Source organism: Triticum aestivum, chromosome 5B (assembly GCF_018294505.1).
Source record: "Triticum aestivum cultivar Chinese Spring chromosome 5B, IWGSC CS RefSeq v2.1, whole genome shotgun sequence".
In the NCBI taxonomy this organism is placed as follows: Eukaryota; Viridiplantae; Streptophyta; class Magnoliopsida; order Poales; family Poaceae; genus Triticum; species Triticum aestivum.
This window is the reverse complement of record NC_057807.1, coordinates 308,959,783-308,974,554: the sequence shown is the minus strand read 5'-3', so window position 1 is coordinate 308,974,554 and position 14,772 is coordinate 308,959,783.

The following is a 14,772-nucleotide window of genomic DNA, read 5'->3' as shown; positions in this document are numbered from 1 at the left end:
CGCAGATCTGCCCTGCAGCGTGTCCGATGCTGCCGCTTTCTACAGAGCCGAGGAGGGGAGCTCGACGGAGAAGGTCTTCTAGTCTCAGTATGTTGAGGCCGGACATCCGGTGCCCCTTAGCGACCAGCTGAAGCAGCTGGTCGAGCTCCACAAGGTGGCCGAACAGGCCATGAAGGGCCTCATAGTTCGGTTGTGGCCCGATGAGGCCATGCCTGGGAGCTACTTCGGCCTGGTGCGGCGGCTGGTGGATGCTTGTCCATGGGTTGAGGTCATCAAGCGATCCGCCTATATTGAAGGTGCCCATCGGGCCCTTGCCCGTGCTAAGGTGCACTGGGGCAAGATGGATGCTGAGAAGCTTGTGACGGACGCGCCACCGCCGGGCAAGGAGTATCGCACGCCCGAGATGTATTACAAGAGTGTCCTGAAGGGTGCCCACATTATTGCGGGTGAGTGCTCCAATAATGTAATATTTGAGTAGACTCGCATTTTGTTATCCTGTGCACTGAAAACTTTGTTCATATGCGCTAAGCAACGCTTGTTGATTTAAAATATTACCTTCTGTGCGGTTGTTTATCAAATCTGAGAGATGGCAAGTCATTGGCTTCAGCCCCCATGCCGCGAGTGCTGGGGTGTTCGGGATAAATTTGAGCACTCTTGTTCCCATATTTGGGTCCATCTAGGGAGGCGCTCAACACAACGAACTAGGCAACCGGACTTATAATGCTTGAACACTCTCACTTAGCCATAGAATTCTATAATTTTAAATTTCGGCGAAGTCCCTAGTGTTCGGAAGGCCGAGTTCGGGGCGCTATCCACGCCTGGGCCAGACAAAGCCGGTTCCTCGCTCTAAGCGGCATAAGTCTTTAGGGACTCGAAAAAACCTCTCGAACAGCGACCGGCTCTCGCCTCATCATGACGGTCAGTTTTAGCTTTCTCCAATGAGGCGTTCGCCCAGCTCAACCGGGGCGCAATCGCAGTGGTTCTCCCAGTGCTACCTTAGCCAATAGAACGGAACGTAAGGTACCAAAACATGGGAGCCGGGCAAACCCAACTATTGACCCAAGACATGATTCGGAGCTGATGCATATAATGCTATAAGTTCGGGGTGCCGCACTTGTGGAAGTGTTCGGACTTATCACACCATAATGTGGGGAACTTAAGCCCCTGGTGTATTTAGCCGTACCAAAGTGTACAGATGCGGCATGTCATAAATGAACATATCTATAAGAAAGGAATGCAATTAAAGCAAAAAAGGTGTTGCATTGTTTTATTCAAGAAATACCGCCATGAATGCAGGACGATACAAATAGTGCGATAAGCAAGGGATGGGACTATTAAACATGTCCCCATCCAGGGGTAGGCTGCGGAATGGTGTATAAAATAGATTTAGTGCTCGTAATTGAGACCACCTGGATATTCGTCGTAGCCTTTCTCCTTCCCTGGCTGTTGCATCGTGGGTTCGGCCGGTCTACTGGCGGACAGGGCCTCTGGTGAACGGAGTCCTGTGGGTAAGAAAAAAAAGGAAAAAGAAAGTAATGACACACTTGGGAGCCCCTGATGTGGTTGAGCCGCATTCTGGGCCTGTCATGGTCGTGCCCCTTCCCTATGCCCATGGTATCTCCAGAGCGTAATGATGTACGCGAAGGACCAGTCTTGCAATCTTGCGAGGGCTGGGGTTGGGGCCGCATTGCTACGCGTGCTCGGAACGTGCCAGGTGGTCTTGTTGTAGGTTACTCCAGGCGCGTTTATCCGTGTTCGGTCGCTTAACGGCCGGACTCGAGAATTGCCTTAAGAGGCTGCATTGTACTTCTGCCATGAGAGTCGCTGTATGTTCCTCCGTTCAGAAGGAGCGTTCGGTGTTTCCGTTGACCATGATGACTCCTCGAGGGCTTGGCATCTTGAGCATGAGGTATGCGTAGTGCGGCATCGCGTTGAACTTTGCAATCGCGGTCCGTCTGAGCAGAGCATGATAGCCGATGTGGAACGGAACTATGTCGAAGATTAACTCCTCACTTCGGAAGTTATCCGGGGATCCGAAGACCACTTCCAGTGTAACTGAGCCCGTACAATTGGCCTCTACACCTGGTATGATGCCTTTGAAGGTCGTCTTTGTGGGTTTAATCCTTGAGGGGTCTATGCCCATCTTGCGCATTGTGTCCTGATAAAGCAGGTTCAGGCTGCTGCCGCCGTCCATCAGGACTCTGGTGAGGTGAAATCCATCGACGATTGGGTCTAAAACCAACGCGGCGAATCCGCCGTGACGGATGCTGGTGGGGTGGTCCCTTCGATCAAAAGTGATCGGGCAAGAGGACCATGGGTTGAACTTCGGGGCGACTAGCTCCATCGCGTATACGTCCCTGAGTGCATGCTTCCGCTCCCTCTTGGGTATGTGGGCTGCATATATCATATTCACTGTCCGCACTTGTGGGGGAAACCCTTCTGTCCTCTATTGTTCGGCGGTCGGGTCTCTTCTTTGTCATCACTATGCAGCCCCTTGCCATCGTTTTCGGCAATTAGCTTGCCTTCCTGTTTGAATACCCAACAGTCCTTGTTGGTGTAGTTGGCTGGCTTTTCGGGGGTGCTGTGTATCTGGCACGAGCGATCGAGTATTCGGTCCAAATTGGACGGACCCGTAGTAGTTCTTTTTAATGGCTTTTTCCGCTGATCGGGTTTGGAGCCTCTGAATCCGGAATTGACTGACGTATCCTCATTATTGTCGCCGTTAACGCGGCGTTTGTTCTTGTTGCAACGCGACCTGCCATTGCGGTCCTTGGTATCCGGACTGCCAGAATTTTTGCTGAGGTTGTTGCTGCGGGCTAGCCAGCTGTCCTCTCCCGCGCAGAAGCGGGTCATGAGTGATGTGAGGGCTGCCATGGATTTCGGCTTTTCCTGTCCCAGGTGCCGGGCAAGCCACTCGTCGCGGATGTTATGTTTGAAGGCCGCGAGGGCCTCCGCATCCGGAATGTCGACGATTTGATTTTTCTTGGTTAAGAACCATGTCCAGAATTGTCTGGCCGATTCGTCTGGCTGCTGAATTATGTGGCTTAGGTCGTCAGCGTCTGGTGGTCGCACATACGTGCCCTGGAAGTTATCAAGGAATGTGGCTTCCAGGTCCTCCCAACACCCAATTGATTCTGCTGGCAAGCTGTTAAGCCAATGCCGAGCTGGTCCTTTAAGCTTGAGTGGGAGGTATTTGATGGCATGAAGATCGTCACCGCGGGCCATGTGGATATGAAGGAAATAGTCTTCGATCCAAACCGTGAGGTCTGTTGTGCCATCATAGGATTCAATATTCACGGGTTTAAACCCTTCGGGGATTTGATGATCCATTACTTCATCTGTGAAGCATAGTGGGTGTGCGGCGCCTCTGTATTGGGCTATATCGCGACGGAGCTCCAACGAGCTTTGTCTACTGTGTTCGGCCCGGCCGGACTTACTATGTCTGGCGCGACGGTTGTCGTCACGTATCATGGGGCGCCCACGCGATCCGTAGATCGATCTTGATTGTCTTGCCTTATCCTCCAGTATATCTCGCAAGTCCGGAGCGTCCCCCTATGGCCTTGCGCTTTGCGAGCGATGTCGGGGTACGGTTCTAGTGGAGGGCCCATCGTGACAGTGCGGCGCTCGGCTGTGGCTCGAATCCATTGAATATCAAGTCTCCGTGGATGTCAGCCGTGAAGTTAAGACTTCCAAATCTGACCTGACGGCCAGGGGCGTAGCTTTCGATCTGCTCCAGATGGCCAAATGAATTGGCCCGCAGTGCAAAGCCGCCGAATACGAAGATCTGTCCGGGGAGAAAAGTCTCACCCTGGACCGCGTCGTTGTTGATGATCGAAGGAGCCATCGAGCCTATCGATGACGACACAGAGGAACTCTCAATGAAAGCACCAATGTCGGTGTCAAAACCGGCGGATCTCGAGTAGGGGGTCCCAAACTGTGCGTCTAGGCGGATGGTAACAGGAGACAAGGGACACGATGTTTTACCCAGGTTCGGGCCCTCTTGATGGAGGTAAAACCCTACGTCCTGCTTGATTGATATTGATGATGTGGGTATTACAAGAGTAGATCTACCACGAGATCAAGGAGGCTAAACCCTAGAAGCTAGCCTATGGTATGATTGTTGTTATTGTTGTTGTGTCCTACGGACTAAAACCATCCGGTTTATATAGACACCGGAGAGGGCTAGGGTTACACAGAGTCGGTTACAATGGTAGGAGATCTACATATCCGTATCGCCAAGCTTGCCTTCCACGCCAAGGAAAGTCCCATCCGGACACGGGACGAAGTCTTCAATCTTGTATCTTCATAGTCTTGGAGTCCGGCCGATGATGATAGTTCGGCTATCCGGACACCCCCTAGTCCAGGACTCCCTCAACATCTTCAGTAGCCTTGAACTTGATAGAAACCTCAGGTGCTGGTTCATCTATCACAGAAGGTAGGTGCTCTCTTTGCGAGCCATTAGTTTCATCGAACCGCACATCTACAGTTTCAACAATCTTGTGAAGAGTGATGTTGAAGACTCTGTAGGTGTGCGAGTCCTTTCCGTAACCAAGCATAAAACCTTCATGTGCTTTCGGTGCAAATTTAGCATTGTGACGAGGATCTCTAATCCAACATTTAGCACCAAAGGCTTTGAAATAACTCACATTGGGTTTCTTGTCAGTGATGAGTTCATAGGCAGTCTTCTTGAAGAATTTGTGAAGATATACTCTGTTGATGATGTGGCACGCGGTATCAATTGCATCAATCCAAAAACGATGAGGCGTTTTGTATTCATCAAGCATAGTGCAAGCCATCTCAACAAGACGTCTGTTCTTGCGCTCCACGACGCCATTTTGCTGAGGAGTATAAGGAGCAGATAACTCATGAGTAATACCAAGTTCATCAAGATAGTCATTAAAACCAGAATTCTTGAACTCAGTTCCATTGTCACTCCTGATGTGCTTGATCTTCACACCAAAGTTGGTTGAAGCCCTCGAGGAAAATCGTTTGAAGACTTCCTGCACTTCATGTTTGTAAGTAACAATGTGTACCCATGTGTAATGAGAGTAATCATCAACAATAACAAAGCCATATAGAGATGCATCATTAGTCACAACAGAATAATGATTAGGACCGAAGAGATCCATGTGAAGCAATTCAAATGGTCGAGTGGTGGTCATGATAGTCTTCGCTAGATGCTTGGCCTTAGTCATCTTCCCAGCTTCACAGGCACCACACAAGTGATCCTTGAGGAATTTGACATTCTCAATGCCAATGACATGCTTTTCTTCGCAAGCGTGTGCAAATTCCTCATGCCTGCGTGACCAAGTCATCGATGCCATAGCCAGCCTTCTGAAGCTTTTGCATGTAAGCACACGGAAGGTTGTGGTCCTGTAGAGAAATCAACAATGTACAAGTCTCCTCTCCTAAAGCCTTTGAAGACTTTGGAATTGTCAGCTTCCATGATCACAACACAATGATACTTGCCAAAGACAACAACCATATCAAGATCACAAAGCATTGAGACAGACATGAGGTTGTATCCTAAGGACTCGACAAGCATGACTTTGTCCATGTGTCAATCCTTAGAGATCGCAACCTTACCTAGACCCAATACCTGACTTTTGCCTTTGTCAGTGAAGATGATATGCTTCAGATGTGACGGTGTTAAGGGAGCATCCATCAATAGATTCTTGTCACCAGTCATGTGATTTGTACATCCACTATTGAGGACCCACTCGTTTGCTTTGGGTTGATCATCCTGTAGATGAATTACTGCAGTTTACAAACTCATATACTTCATCAGTGAAGAATATGACATCAGTATCATCAGTTCAATTTCATCAAGCAATATCACAGATAATCAGTATGAGGACGTGTGAAATGAAGTTCATTTCATCATGATTCGCCTGCGTCCTTTCAGGCACTATTTAGGTCTCCAGCAAATTCTTCAGTCGTTTTGAGCATGACTGGAGACCTGACCCTGCGTAAGATATTAGTTCTTTTTCTTCACCACCCACATCTGGAGGGGTGGCAAAGAATTCATCACTCTGCGAGCACCATATGAGAAAGGTGGCATGGACGCCAGTCCACTTCGTTTCACATAAGAGAGGTTAGGGTAAGCATATGAATAAGCAGAGAAATTCTTCGAGGACTTATGAACGTAATGATTTGAAGAATAATGCACATATTCATAGCCCTTAGCTCTACCCTGCGAAACAGAGTTGTTAGCATGATGATGTTCATATGAGGATTTTGATCCTTTTGAGGAATTTGATCCATGTGAGGAATTTGGTCCGTATGAGGACTTGGATCCATATGAAGAATTTGGTCCATATGAAGAGTTTGATCTGGAGTTTCTATTCTTCACTGGTGGTGTCATGAGGACATTCACCTGAAGACTTTCAACATAACTTTTGGGAACCCAGATTTTCTTCATAGGGGAACCGTTCCTGCAGTTAGTGCCAACATATCTAGCAAATACTTCACCATTCTGATGTTTGAAGAGTTTATAGTTGGAGTCAAATGACTCATCAGAAGAATGAGGAGATTCACATGTAAAGCCAGATAAGTTAGATGGATCAACTGGAGGTCCCTTTGCAGCAACCCATGAGGTTTTGGGGTACTGCTCAGGCTTCCAATATGTTCCATCAGCATTGAGTTTCCTCTCAAAGGCAATACCCTCTTTCCTAGGGTTTCTGTTGAGGATCTGCTTTTTAAGCACATCACAAAGAGTCTGATGCCCTTTGAGGCTTTTGTACATTCCTGTCATATACAATTCCTTCAGCCCTACATCGTCAGTGATACTAGCAATGTCCTCAGATGAGGAATTAGTGATAGCAGAGGCAGGTGAAAAATTTGTAACATTTTAAGCATTTGAACATTCAAGTGAAGAATTAGAAGATTCACGTTCAATGCACTTTAGGCATGGAGGATCAAGTTCTTCCTGAGTAGCGCTGATTTGTTGAGCAAGTAATGAATCGCGCTCCTTCTGAAGATCTTCATAACACACTCTTAGCTTCTCAAGATCTTTCTTTCTTTGAAGAAGTTCAAGAGAAAGCTTCTCGTGATTAGATAAAAGGATTTTATGATGACTTTGAAGGTTGTCAAACTTAGACTGAAGTCTCTGAAGATTTTCAGTTAAGTCTTTAGTGCGGTCCATTTCATCGCCCAACATATCATCACTTTTGTCTAGCATGTTTTGAAGTTTTTCAATAGCCTTTTGTTGTTTCACAGCAATGTTAGCAAGTTTAGAGTAGCTAGGCTTGAGATTTTCATCAGATTCATCCTCACTTGATTCAGAGGAGGGGTATTTAGTTACCTTAGCAGCCTTTTCCATGAAGCAATAGGTAGGAGCGTAGTCGTCATTGCCTTCATCAGCGTTGTTGGTGTTGCCATTTTCTTTAGAGTTGAAGATAGACTTGCTGACAAATGCGGTAGCAAGAGCTAGACTTGCCACACCTGACTCAGACTCCTCGGATGCCTCCTCTTCCTCATTATCCTCAGATTCAGCCTCAGAATCCATTTCCTTGCCAATGAATGCCCGAGCCTTCTTGGACCTGCTCTTCTTGTGGGATGAAGACTTCGAGGATTTTGATGATGAAGACTTTGAAGATTTCTTCTTCTTCTTGGCATCATCAGAACTGTAATCCTTTTATTTCTTCTTCTTTAGTTCATTGTCCCACTGAGGACAATCTTGAATGTAGTGACCAGGCTTCTTGCATTTGTGGCATAGCCTTCTCTTATAGTCACTTGATGAGGAATCACTGCTCCTTGAAGATTTTCCAAAGCGACCATGTCTTGAGAATTTCTGGAACTTCTTCACGAGTAGTGCTAGCTCCTGGCTCAATTCTTCACGATCACCAAGGCTACTACCAGAATCTTCACATTCCGATTCAGACACTGCCTTGGCCTTCAAGGCACATGATTTCCCATAGCTTGAACCCTAGAGATCTAACTTTTCAGCAAGCTGGAACTCATGAGTATTTAGCCTCTTGAGGATATCAGCGGGATCTAGTGACTTGTAATCAGCACGCTCTTGAATCATCAATGCTAGAGTGTCAAATGACGAATCGAGTGATCTCAGCAATTTCTTCACCACCTCATGGTCGGTGATGTCAGTGGCACCGAGCGCTTGAAGCTCATTTGAGATATCAGTGAGGCAATCAAAAGTTTGCTGAACATTTTCATTGTCGAGTCTCTTGAAGCGGTTGAAGAGATTGCGAAGAACGTCAACACGAGAGTCATGTTGAGTTGAGACTCCTTCGTTTACTTTGTAGAGCCTATCCCAGATAAGCTTAGCAGTTTCCAACGCACTCACTCTACCATACTGCCCTTTACTCAGATGACCACATATGATATTCTTCGCTTGAGAATCGAGTTGCTTAAATCTCTTCACATCAGCAGCATTCCGGGAAGGTGTGACTGAGGGAACACCATTTTCCACAACGTACCAGAGATTGTTGTCAATTGCTTCAAGATGCATTCGCATCTTATTCTTCCAGTAGGGGTAGTCCATGCCATTAAAGGTAGGACACCCAGCAGAGACTTTGATCATACCTTCAGTCGACATAACTAGAACTCCAGGTGGTTAAACCAAAATCACACAGAACAAGGGAGTACCTTGCTCTGATACCAATTGAAAGTGCGTTATATCGATGAGAGGGGGGTGAATAGGAGATTTTTATGAATTCTTCACTGAGGAATTTGCCGGTGAGGAAATTCCTTAGCGAAGAACTACTTGCAGAGGAATAAGTACTCAGAAGTAAGCATGACAGAATGCACACATGGTCATCATGATGAAATGAAGACAAACACAGAGTACAGAAAGCGTAAACACAGGATAACACAAGATGAAGACAAACAGACTGAAGAAATTGATTTGAGGAAATTGAGAAAGTCTTCAGTCAAAGTCTTCAAACACAGATATGAACAAACACTCAACACAGTAATGAGGAAATGAAAGAGTTGAGGAAATAGAACCAGTAAGGTAGGTGAAGACAATGATTTGGTAGACCAGTTCCAACTGCTGTCTCAGTTGTACATCTGGTTGGAGCAGTTGAGTATTTAAACTCGAGGACACACAGTCCCGGACACCCAGTCGCTGAGCACGCAGCTCAGGACACCAAGTCCTCACCGTATTCTCCTTGAACTAAGGTCACACAGACCTCGTCCAATCACTCGTGGTAAGTCTTCAGGCGACTTCCAAACCTTCACAGACTGTGGTCACTCGGCAATCCACAATTCCTCTTGGATGCTCTAGACCATGACGCCTAACCATCTGGAGGAAGCACAATCTTCAAAGGTAACAAGCGTCGAATCCACGTAGGATCAATCTCTTCAGTGATGCTCAATCACTTTGGGTTTGTGGGTGTTTGGGTTTGGATTTTCCTCAATCGATGATTTTTGCTCAAAGTCCTCGGATGATGGGTTGCTGTCAAATGACAAGTGTTAGTTTCTCTCGGAGCAGCCAACCAGCTAGTGGTTGTAGGGGGCGGCTATTTATAGCCTAGGGAGCAGCCCGACATGATAAGACATAAATGTCGTTCAATGATATGACCGTTATGTGGATAAGATATTTTGGGAGAGCTGGCGCGTAGCACAGCAACGGTCTGAAATTTGACTCTCAAATTCCTCAGGGCTATCATGTTCCTCACTGTGTAGGCAATCCGCACTGGAGAATTCCTAACTCCTCAGTCAGAACAAATTCCTCAGCGACCAGAAGAACTTCGTCTCTGTCACTGAAGAAATTTGACTAAACTGTATGAGATTTCCAATGGCTTCACTCAAAGGGATTGGTAGGTGTAGGATTTTGAGTTGAGCATCACGTGGAAATTTTTCCTTAGTATTTCCTCGACCCCCTTTAATAGTACGATGTTTCCTATGACTCAAGAAAGAGAAAAACAAAACTATGAAAACGAAAGTCTTCAAGCTTCATATTCCTCGCATGAATATCAAGTCTTCACGGACACACCAATTTCTTCACTTTCAAAGTCTTCATGAAAGTCTTCAGGAATACCAAAATCTTCAGTCGAAGATATTCATTTTTAGGGGTCGACTTTCTCTGTAAATATCAAACTCCTCATAGACTTATAGACCTGTGTACACTCATAAACACATTAGTCCCTTAACCTATAAGTCTTCAATACACCAAAATCACTAAGGGGCACTAGATGCACTTACAAACTTGTATGATTTGAATGGAACTAACCCGGACTGACGCTGTTTTTAGCAAAACTGCCATGGTGTTGTTTTTTGTGCAGAAAATAAAAATTCTCAGAATGTCCTGAAACTCCACGGAACACCTTAAAAAAATAAAGAAAAATCCTCGCAAAAGATGAAGACCAGGGGGCCCACACCCTGCTCACGAGGGTGGGGGGCGCCCCCCCTGGGCGCGCCCCTACCTCGTGGGCCCGCTGGTGGCCCTCCGACGCCAATTCGAACTCCATATATTGGCTTTCGGGGAGAAAAAAATTAGAGAGACGAAATCATCATGTTTTATGATACGGAGCCGCCGCCAAGCCCTAATCTCTCTCAGGAGGGCTGATCTAGAGTCCGTTCGGGGCTCCGGAGAGGGGGATTCATCGCCGTCGTCATCATCAACCATCCTCCATCACCAATTTCATGATGCTCACCATCGTGCATGAGTAATTGCATCGTAGGCTTGCTGGACGGTGATGGGTTGGATGAGATTTATCATGTATTCGAGTTAGTTTTGTTAGGGTTTGATCCCTAGTATCCATTATGTTCTGAGATTGATGTTGCTATGACTTTGCTATGCTTAATGCTTGTCACTAGGGCCCAAGTGCCATGATTTCAGATCTGAACCTATTATGTTTTCATGAATATATGTGTGTTCTAGATCCTATCTTGCAATTCTATAGTCACCTACTATGTGTTATGATCCGGCAACCCCGAAGTGACAATAATCGGGACCACTCCCGATGATGACCATAGTTTGAGGAGTTCATGTATTCACTATGTGCTAATGCTTTGTTCCGGTTCTCTATTAAAAGGAGGCCTTAATATCCCTTAGTTTCCAATAGGACCCCGCTGCCACGGGAGGGTAGGACAAAAGATGTCATGCAAGTTCTTTTCCATAATCACGTATGACTATATACAGAATACATGCCTACATTACATTGATGAACTGGAGCTAGTTCTGTGTCACCCTATGTTATAACTGTTACATGACGAACCGCATCCGGCATAATTATCCATCGCTAATCCGGTGCCTACTAGTTCTCCATATACTGGTTCTCGCTTATTTACTTTTCCACTGCTACTGTTACAATCATTACAAAATACCAAAAACATTACTTTTGCTGTCTTTACTTTTGCTACCGTTACCACCACTATCATATTACTTTGCTACTAAACACTTTGCTGCAGATACTAAGTTTCCAGGTGTGGTTGAATTGACAACTTAGCTGCTAATACTTGAGAATATTCTTTGGCTCCCCTTGTGTCGAATCAATAAATTTGGGTTGAATACTCTACCCTCGAAAACTGTTGCGATCCCCTATACTTGTGGGTTATCAAGACTATTTTCTGGCGCCGTTGCCGGGGAGCATAGCTCTATTCTATGAGTCACTTGGGATTTATATCTGCTGGACACTATGAAGAACTTGAAAGATGATCGAACTACTATTTTTTCCTCAACTACGAGGGGAGGTAAGGGATTGCCATCTAGCCTTGCACTAGATTCTCCTTCTGTTATGAGTAAGTTTGTGACACCTAAACCTACTACTGCTATTGATTCTGATATGTCGCATGTTATTGATGATGCCACTTCTGCTATGCATGATACTTATGATGAAACTACTTCTATGCTTGATACTACTGTGCCACTTGGTGAATTTCTTGATGAGCAAATTGCTAGGTCTAGAGAAAGAGAAATTATTGAACCTGAATTCGATGATGTTAGTGATGATGAACCTATGCCTTCTATTCCTGAGGGTTATCTTTTTGATGCTGAATCTTCTGCAGCTATTCTTGCTTGCCAGGATAAACGTGAATGTAAGAGGTTGCTAGTTAAATGGAGTAAAGAATCTTTTAGAGATAGAATGAGACCCGACCCTGCTTTTGCTACTTCACCTATCTGTGTGCCTGATCAGGATTATTTTGATTTTTCTGTTGATCCAGATATAATTACTTTGGTTGAATCTGATCCTTTTTATGGCTATGAATCTGAAACTGTTGTGGCACATCTTACTAAGTTAAATGATATAGCTGCCCTGTTTACTAATAATGAGAGATCGCGCTACCTTTATTTACTTAAGATATTTCCGTTCTCATTAAAGGGTGATGCTAAGATATGGTATAATTATCTTGATCCTGGTTGTGTGCAAAGTCCCCAGGATATGATTTATTACTTCTCTGCTAAATATTTCCCTGCTCATAAGAAACAAGCTGCTTTGAGGGAAATATACAATTTTGTGCAAATTGAAGAAGAGAGTCTCCCACAAGCTTGGGGGAGGCTTCTCAAGTTACTTAATGCTTTGCCTGATCATCCTCTTAAGAAACCTGAAATATTTGATATCTTTTATAATGGACTAACTGATGCTTCCAGAGATTACCTGGATAGTTGTGCTGGTTCTCTTTTCAGGGAAAGAACACCGGATGACGCTAAACTTCTATTGAATAATATGTTGGCAAATGAATAATTGGGCACCTCCCGAGCTACCCCCTGAGCCAGTTCTTGAGCCAATTACTGAGCCTATTCTTAAACCAACTCCGAAGAAGAGAGGTGTTCTATTTCTCAGTCCCGAAGATATGCAAGAGGCAAAGAAATCTATGAAAGAAAAAGGGTATTAAAGCTGAAGATGTTAAGAATTTACCTCCTATTGAAGAAATACATGGTCTTAATTTACCGCCTGCTGAAGAAGTATATAATCTTAACTACCTATTTATTGAAGAACCTCCCGACATCCCAGCACGGGTAGTAAAGGTAAATTCTCTCTATAGATATGATAAAGCTGAAGTCCCTCCTACTAAAATTGCTAGCCAGTGCTTGGATGAGTTTGATGACTTTATGTTTAAGTAAGATGACTTTAATGCTTATTTTGGTAGACAATTAAAACAAAATACCTTTATGATTAAATGCTTGGGTGATTATATGGTTGATATTAGAGGTGAACTTAAACTTGTTAGCAAACATGCTTCTATGGTTACCACTCAAGTAGAACAAGTACTTAAAGCTCAAAAAGAAGTGCTTGATGAGATGAATAGTAAGAAAAATGATTATGCTGTTAGAGTGGCTACTAGAACTGGTAGAATGACTCAGGAACCTTTGTATCTTGAAGGCCACCCTAAGAGAATCGAGCAAGATTCTCAGAGAAACAATATTGATATACCTAGTTCTTCTAAAAGGAAGAAAAAGAAAAATGATAGGACTTTGCAAACTTCTAGTGAACCTATTGCTGAACCACCTGAGAATCCAAATGATATCTCTGTTTCTGATGCTGAAACACAATCAGGTTATGAACATGAACCTAGCAAAAATGTTAATGATAATGTTCATGTTGATGCTCAACCTAGTAATGATAATGATGTAGAAGTTGAACCTGCTGTTGATCTTGATAACCCACAATCAAAGAATCAACGTTATGATAAAAGAGATTTTGTTGCTAGGAAACACGGTAAAGAAAGGGAACCATGGGTTCAGAAACCCATGCCTTTTCCTCCTAAACCATCCAAGAAAAAGGATGATGAGGATTTTGAGGGCTTTGCTGAAATGATTAGACCCATCTTTTTGCGTATGCGATTAACTGATGTGCTCAAAACAAATCCTTATGCTAAGTATATGAAGGATATTATTACTAATAAAATAAAGATACCTGAAGCTGAAATTTCCACCATCCTTGCTAATTACACTTTTAAGGGTGGAATACCAAAGAAACTTGGAGATCCCCGAGTGCCTACTATACCATGCTCCATTAAAAGAAGTTATGTTAAAACTGCTTTATGTGATCTTGGAGCCGGTGTTAGTGTTATGCCTCTCTCTTTATATCATAGACTTGACTTGATATCTTTGCAAATGGCTGATAAATCAACTGCTATACCTGTCGGTATTTGTGAGGATGAGCCTGTTGTGGTTGCAAACATTACTATTTTAACGGACTTCATTATTCTTGATATTCCCGAGGATGATAGTATGTCTATTATTATTGGAAGACCTTTCCTTAATACTGCAGGGGCTGTTATTGATTGCACCAAAGGCAATGTCACTTTTCATGTCAATGGCAATGAGCACACGGTACATTTTCCGAGGAAACAACCTCAAGTTTATAGTATCAACTCTGTTGGAAAAGTTCCACCGATTATATTTGGAGGTTTTGAATTTCGTCTTCCTACTGTCAAGAAAAAGTATGATATTCTTATTGTCGGGGATTTCCATATCCCAGTTGAGGTAACTTAGTGTCAGTCGAAATTTCTCCGATTCCAAGATTATTCGGAATGAGTTTGTTAATAAGACTTGATCAACCTTGTTAGTGGGTTCATTTTGATGATCACGAGATGGATGAAACTAGAAGCACAACCTTCTGTACCCTCTTTATATTTTCTGTTATTTAGTAGAAATAAAGTAAAATAATATTTTCTGTCTGTTTCCTGACTTACCCGTGCTATATAAAAATATCCCGAAAATAAAAGTCTTCAGAATGCCATGCCAATTTAATATGATTTTTTCGGGAATATTTGAGAATTTTCTCTGCAAAAATTACCACGGGGGGAGCTGCCACCTGGCCACGAGGGTGGAGGGCGCGCCCTACCCCCCTGGGCGCGCCCCTG